General features: G+C 33.9%; 1 long non-coding RNA gene across 2 annotated transcripts; it reads right to left on the bottom strand.

The window, feature by feature from the left end:
* LOC108661689 lies at nt 1,512–4,181 on the bottom strand. 2 transcript variants are annotated; one of them, XR_001927460.1, is made up of 3 exons: nt 4,143–4,181; nt 3,323–3,446; nt 1,512–2,373 (listed from the first exon to the last, which is right to left on the bottom strand). It is a non-coding gene; the product is annotated as an uncharacterized LOC108661689 (long non-coding RNA). The 2 variants fall into 2 exon arrangements; XR_001927459.1 differs by lacking the exon at nt 4,143–4,181 and adding an exon at nt 3,980–4,123 and having other exon boundaries at nt 1,513–2,373.

Here is an 8,086-nt window from a genome sequence, read left to right as displayed (position 1 = left end):
GTTTCAACACTGCAGTGTTAAAGAGTTAGTGTTGTAGCATTATGGCTGGTGAAATTTCTTCCATGAATAAGTTCTTCCATTTTTAAAGTTACTACAGGAATCATGCTTATCCATTTGGCTCTCCTCCAAGCCTATCCCATAATTTTCATGACCAGTTGTATCTTTTGTTTTGTTTATCATATGCACTAAGCCGAGTCAATATTTTCAAACTCATTTATCCTTTAACATTTGTCTTCAACTGATAAGTCTCACCTTAGGACAATCTTGCCATATTATACGTCAAATTCTCAATATATAATACCACACACAAAATTATTCACCATTTATGACATTCCACAATTCCTTAACATTCACAATTAATTGTCTTTCTTGTCTTGTAACTCAAATAGTTTTGTTAACTTTTAGTACAATTGATCATGAAAATAGTTCATCTTTCTCCACGCTCTACATTCACAATTTTTTTTTATTAAATCAAGGTTTCACCTTTTCTCCAAGTTCCATAATTTGCCTTCCTTAGTCCATGTTTATGCCAAATTATCATCTTATAATGTCATGGCATCATTTTGTAGTTCCCTCCATACTTAAATTACAATCCTCGACTTAATCACATCATCCATTCTAAGTATCACCTATAGCCTCATTGATTTCCCCCATATCCTTCCGAATTGTAACTGCAACTAGAATTTCAATTTCCACCTTTCCACGATTAGCTGGCAATCATTTGTCAGGTTTTGTAGTTGTTTGTACCCTTAATAACTTTCTACGTCGATCTCAAATAATTATCTAAGGTGACTAACCATGCCACTAAGGTGAATATCCTCCCTCAATCATTATATTGCTAATCTATCTCTATCATATCGAAGGATTCCAATACGCATCAAGTCATTAAAACAGCTATTTCATAATCCATTTGAGTCATACAAAATAAAAGCCAACTCTTAACTCCTTTGTACAAATAATTACTACTGTTTTCCCTTACACCTCATTTACTTATACTTAAAGTGATACGAACTTCAATGAAAATATTAAGTGTCTTTCGGATCCTCATTGCCTTGATCTGGGCATATCAATGGATCCTCTTTCGGGTCCTCTTCTATCTCCTGGGATTTTCTCATTTTTTTTACTTTTTTTTCCTTTTTTCTTTCTTTTTTTTTTCAATCCAAGTTTGTTGCTACCTCTCAAATTCCTCGTTACTAACAGGTACAGCACCTCTCCCACAACCAGGAGGAAAGTGTCAGACAATGGATACAGGTACCTTCCTAGGACAATAATTATTGATAGTCCTTTTTTCCCATCTTATTTGTGTTCTTTTTCCTCGAATCGATCTCATTACGCACCAATCTTGCGAGACTCCTCAAGCTCTTAAATAGTGGTTTACCTCTCGGGGGAACCGATACACTCGAAAATTGGGTCAGGTTACTTGTTATGTTTTTACCCTCGAGCACATATCAACTCCGAGTAGTGGAATCTAGCGATCCCTTGCTAGTACTATAAGAGGTATCGGAACTACCATCCTTTCTAGTCATGGGGTGAGCAACCGATGTACCTCCACCTATACGCAACCAAGTATAAATTACTCATCCATCTAGACATAATAAGAACAGGTAGGTTTCTAATGAAGTAGGGGCCCAAGTAGCCTACCGTCCTTGACTTGTGTTGTGCACCCATAATCCAAGGACAAGACTCTACACGGACTCCAACATCTTCGCTAACCAGACAGGAATCCTTAGGATTCAACTAAACCTATAGCTCTGATACCACAATTGTCACTAGGGGCGGCTCCACTCATAGGGGACGACCCTCTCTACAAGTAGCCCTTTCCTCCTTCAATGGTGGCAACAAAGGGTACCTATCAAACTACTCGTGGGAGGCAACCCTCTCTACAAGCCCCTAGGCGAAGAGTCACGCTTCACCACTGTTCACATGCGAGAGTTCCCAAGGATCGGGTTAAACCCTTTGCTTTGATACCAACATTGTCACAGCCCAAATTTTGGGCCATGACCGGCTCAAGGGACCAATGGGCTCAGCCCACTAAGCCCAAGCAAGCCTACTTACATGATCCTATACATTGATCCATATTCCTTTAGAATCCGAAATTCATAACGCTTAATTACAACTCTTTTGAAAACAACTCATTAAACCCAGTCATGTATTCATAATGGCATCATGAACCATTATATACATACATATAATTTGACTAGTGAATCTCAGCATTTCACATCAAGTAGTCATATACACATAATTAAAACTTGACCATCAGCGGAGTGACTCTGGGCATGGTTGCTAATATTTAATGTCATGGTAAACCTACCGAGCAATGGATAGGGAGGAGCACCTCGTCTTATGGTCCAATCACCTTTGACTCAAGAAAACCTAAAACATGAAGTTGAAAACGGTGAGTATAAACCCAGTGAGTGAACAAGGAAGGGAACAAGTGACGTTAAGGAAAGTTTAGAAATCATGCTGCACTTAAGTCAAAAAACAATGAAATTTAATTTAACTCTTATTAAAACCCCTCATTTCTAACCCTTGGTTGTTCAATCACTCGATGATGAAGGATCCATGAACCACAAAAGTTAAAGAGTGAAAACTTTAGTAGAATTCAAGCCAATTAAGCATAATAGATTGACTCTCACCGCAGCGAAAAGGCATTCTCGCTATAACGAAATTCTATCCAAATAAAATCTAAGGGGCTTTCACTACCATCTGGAAAATTTCACTCATGCCACATTGCACATTAAATTGAACACATTGACAATACTCTAGTTTTCAATAGTCAATGCAATCACATATTAAATTCAAACATCTCTATATAAAAAATATATATATAAGCACATACACCACCATCACCTCACCCGGCTCATGTGCATCCCCCCACATCGTGCACATAACCTGACACCCCATCTCACCGAACTCATGTGCATCATTACCGGCATGTGCATTGCCCACTCTGCACATCCATGGTTGTAATTATCACGACATTGTCATTCAACCCGCATGTGCACTGCCCACTCCGTACATGCACGGTTACAATTATCACAACATTATCATTCAACTGGCATGTGCACTGCCCACTCAGCACATGCACGGTTACAATTATCACACAATGGTACCATTTATGACATAGTATATATATATATATCAACATTATACAAAAACATATGGATTCATCTTTTTACACATTTCACATTTCACAACATCAAATATTTTATCAAGGGCTTGTTCCTAGGCAATTTTAAAGCAAAATCGATAAAATTTCCAAATGATTCATTGAAACATGTAAACATTTCCCCAAAAAATTTGGAAATGCAAGTTCACTCACCTTACAATAGCGGGATATTACATCACTATTTGATCGGAGGTGTCTCTGATTATTTTCACTGGCCGATCACTCATTGTTTACTCCGGCACGCCACCACAGTACTTTAACCTTATCTTTGCACTTCCTAACAATAATACGAGCTCAATATATTTAATTATATACGTATACGGGCAGCACTTCAATCAATTAATCCTTGCTCAAATTTATAGTTTTCATCCTATCATGAAACCATCTTCAATTAACTCACATCTTAATATATTTTTTTCTAAAATTACTTATATCCATTGCTTACATAATTCCTTAGATTATATCATCGGCAGCTTATTTATGATGTCATGTGCCTACTTCAACCATTCTAAATAATTTTCGCCCAAATCCATCTTATATTTCCACGCATAATCCACATATATGGCAGCAACAATCATTCTCACTTTCACTCGATTATTTCCTAGTTTACATGCATCATTATCTATCTAACTTTCAATACTTTGTTTCTCAATCCTCCATCCACAATATTCTTTTTTCATTTCTTTCAAACAACATGCCATACAATCTTAATAATTTTCAACTAGCTTAGGCAAATAGCTCTTTTCAACAACCATAATTCCTCACAATATTCAACTAACCGTAGGCTTTAAAACATAGTGTTAAGCTTACCGTTTTCCTCTTCCACTTTGAGAACTTCATGTACCCATGGGTTTATTGGCTTACATGTTACCAATTTTTCTCCAATCAATCCAATCTTTACTACCAGAAGACATCTCTCTAAGTCACTAACTCATTTTCAAAGACTACTCAAGCCAAAAACAAGAATTCTTACCGTTCCTTCTTGAATCACCAAAACCAAGCTTTTTCTTCCTTTCTCTCCTTTTCTTTCTTCTTCTCCTAGGGTTTGTATGTGCTGGAAATTGGGGTTAGAAGTTGTAACTTTAATGCTTAAGAAGTTGGGAGAAAAAAGAAGCAAGAAGAGAAAGGAAATGAGAAGAAACAAGGAACATCACATGAAAAAATTTTGATTCTCATGAACTTGACATGGAAATGGCATTGGAAGCTTCAAGAAGGAGAAGAAATATCTTGCTGGAGGAGATAAGGATTGTTTTAGGCTGATAAAGATGAGAGTCAAAGCTTTCTTTGGAAGCTTTGTCCAAACTTTGTGTAAAATTACTATTTTGCCCTCCAAGTTTCTTCCCTTTTTAATTTAGTCCTCCCAACACTCATTTAACTCCAATTTCCTTCTATTATCTTCTTCTACACATGTACAAGTGAAGTATAAAGTTTGTACTCCAACACGATGTTCCCAAAATATTTAAAATATTTATTTACCCGCTCTATTTTTATTTAATAAAGACACGTGGTCCCATTAACGTCATTTTTCTCCGAAATTTTCTTATACCTCTTCTCCCCCACTTATATTGACCATATACTCCTTCATGAAAAATTTTGATACTAAAAAAAATATTAATATTTTAATATTATTTTATTAATAAAATATTATTTTATTTAAAAAATTTCTTTTTGTCTCCTTTTGTCTCCTTGGTACCCAAAAGACCTTATTATGCCTCAATTGACTTCCGAATCACTTTTTATCTCACAATTTCTTCTCCAATAAAAATATTATTATTTTATTATTATTTCCATGCATGTGGAATATTTTATCCCAAACTATTCCTTTCATCTTCCATCATTTTTAAACATTTTAATTAACTTCAATTGGCATCCGATAATCTTTATTAAACACCATATCAAAGTACATGGTATTACAATAATATATAGAGCATTCATAGCTTCATGTTGCTTTTGAAGATCTGGAGCCATACTAGCTAACATCACACATGTGGCTTGATCAAGATCATCTATATAAACTCTATAGGCCTCCTTTTCCTCATTTGTTGCATCATTGCTAGGTTCCTCAAGAACAAGACATCTGGGACATAAGCCTTTTTCTCTTATTTCAAGACAATCTTGATATTGTGAAACTAGTTAATGAAATTTAAACCTGTCAACTTGCTTGCATTAAGTATGCTTCTAAGTGACAAACTAGTCGCCATGATAGATTTATATCCTATATAAACAAATATTTATGATTATTAGTCATTAACATAAATATTATAATCATAAGGACAAGGTTTTAGAATCTTATATGATTATTCTCAATATTTTATCAAAATAATAGCCCTCATCTACTATTTCGAGAAATTTAACCTTTAAACTTCTTATCGAGCTAAGACCCTTTTCATCCCACCTTGACGTTGAGTGACTCAACAATCCATAATGAAACTAATTAGGTAGGTAACTTAGTTTACTAATTGTATCTTATACAACTCCTAGATCAGTTAGGTGACAACGCCTTGTCTGAATGTATCATATACATTTTCTTTAACGATGCCTCTAATACTATGCAGTCATGTGTGACACATCCAGACAAGATGGCACTAGTTGAGTAAGATTCACCAATAACTCAAACGTACTCGTGTAAAAGTTTGGCCATTAGTGACTCAACAAGCCTCAAATTAAAAAAGTAGCCTTGTTATTTTGTTATATGGTGAAAGATAACTTTTTGACTCAATATATTAATGAGGGATTTTTAATTATTAAATCATTAATTAAGATCTCATTGATTTGATGTTGTTGACTTACATAGCATTTATCGCATTTCACATATATCATATATATATACTGAAAAATAAATCTATCTCATGCCAACTACTAAGATGATTATGGACTTTACTAATTTTAATTTCCTCTAGCCACTAAGGAAATTAGTTGATCAATTTCCTAAGGGATTTTACACAAACATCGTCTTCAAGCTTTGTTTGTAATCTCCATGGTGCCTTTTGATCTCTATTGTTGATTTCTCATGCAAGTGCACATATCGTTAACAAGTAGTATAGTAACAAATAGAGTATCGTTCCCATGGAGAATTATTTTAATTCCTACTATTAACTACTAAAATTAACACCCTAATTTTATTCAAACAACCAGACCTAAGATTATGATGTCCTTCAATACTTCATCTGATTATTGTCTCTCTCTCTTAACTCAATTTAATGGATTAAGTTGCTAACCTAGACTCCTAAATTATTTACAAGTCTTTATCGAGTTTCTCATAAAAATACCTCTCCCAATTAATTTGCTATATGTCTATGCAAACTAAATTGAAGAAAGATTCATTAAGTTTGTACTCCAATCCTGGCTATGTATGGATTATAAGTGTATATCTACCCATATGCAAATCAAACCACTTAATCAACTAAGTGTATACGATCATAAGCTATTCTATTTAAGGTCTACCTAAATCTCCTTCGTCAAGCTTTAACCAAGGTTTCCAATTCAATCTAATTGGTGATCAGGAAATTAGGAGTATTAAGAACAGAATAAAATAAACAACCTAAATCTATCAAACATAACCAAAAGATAGATAAATAATTCAGACTACATAATGAGTTCAATCATAATCTTAGATAAAAAATTTAGTTTCCCATTAAGTCATACATCATCATTGAATAAAGTTTAAATAATAAAAACAAACAAAGAAAATAAAATAATAATAAAACAGATAAAACTCAAGAATTATAATCTTGATCTTTCAAGTCTTTTTGAATCCTTCAAAATCTTCTCAACTTCAATGACTTTGTAGCTTGACTTTCAACTTTCAATCTGATGTTTCTCCATTTTTTTAAGTCCTTCGAAATGTTGTTTTTATAGGCTTTGAAGTTAGGTCAAGTTGGGTGGGGAAAGAAGTCAATTTCAGCGTGGATTTCCTCATCAAACTATGTGAGTCGCAACTTTGCCCAATTATTAACAAAAATCATAATTGCTCTAGGACTATTGCAGGGTGTCAAATTTGACAAGATTTTTAACCATCTTTCATGCCAAACTGGGTGAAGTGGTAAACATGAAAGTTGTATCTTTGTCTCTTATATTTCCAATGGTCAAAGAATCGCTTCATTTGGAGCTCTGTAGAGAGAGTTATGGCAAGAATACCAAAACATTTTTGGTGGAAGTCTGCACCTTGAAATTGCTCTCTTTCTTTCACTAAAATTATTCTTTTATCAAATACCTACAAAGCACAAATAAATTAGTAACAACCTATCTTAACCACATTAACACCAAATTAAGCATAAAATCAACCATGATTAGATTAACTCATATAAAATAACTAATTTAAAATAATTAAATAAAATCTACTAATTTTTGTGCATTATTACAAGAACCAAGCTAAATTACTATCAAAATTGAACTCAAATAACTCTATATCATAGAGTTATCACACCCCCAAACTTAATATTTTTCTAGTCCTCAAGCAAAACATAGAAAAGAAACTAACTTACGAAAATCAAATTCAGTTAAAGAAAACTAAAATAAATATAGTTACTACTACCACTACTACTACTACTCCTATTATTACTACTACTACTAGAGAAAAGTGCACCAACTCAATGATTCCTTATAATTCCTCAAAAGTATGTCTATCAATCATTAACCGGATGAAAACTATAGGCTTCATTCAAATTCATGTTTCAATTCTGATGCAAGCACATTCTCGAATGGATTTTCGTGTGTGTGTAATCTTTTACCAAGAATATTATGATATCCGAATGAGTTCATGACAACACAAATTTTAAATTAGTACTAGATTTCCATAGGTTTACTTTTCATCTCTCTCTCTACTAATGTAGACCAATACAAAGCTCGAGATCAATAGGACTTTACAAAGCTTGTAATGTATGGCTAGGGTCAAGGTATGATAAAGGATATTAATGT

This window comes from Theobroma cacao, chromosome 4 (assembly GCF_000208745.1).
Source record: "Theobroma cacao cultivar B97-61/B2 chromosome 4, Criollo_cocoa_genome_V2, whole genome shotgun sequence".
NCBI classification, from domain to species: Eukaryota; Viridiplantae; Streptophyta; class Magnoliopsida; order Malvales; family Malvaceae; genus Theobroma; species Theobroma cacao.
The sequence above is the reverse complement of the archived record's forward strand: the minus strand, read 5'-3'. Positions and strand labels throughout refer to the sequence as shown.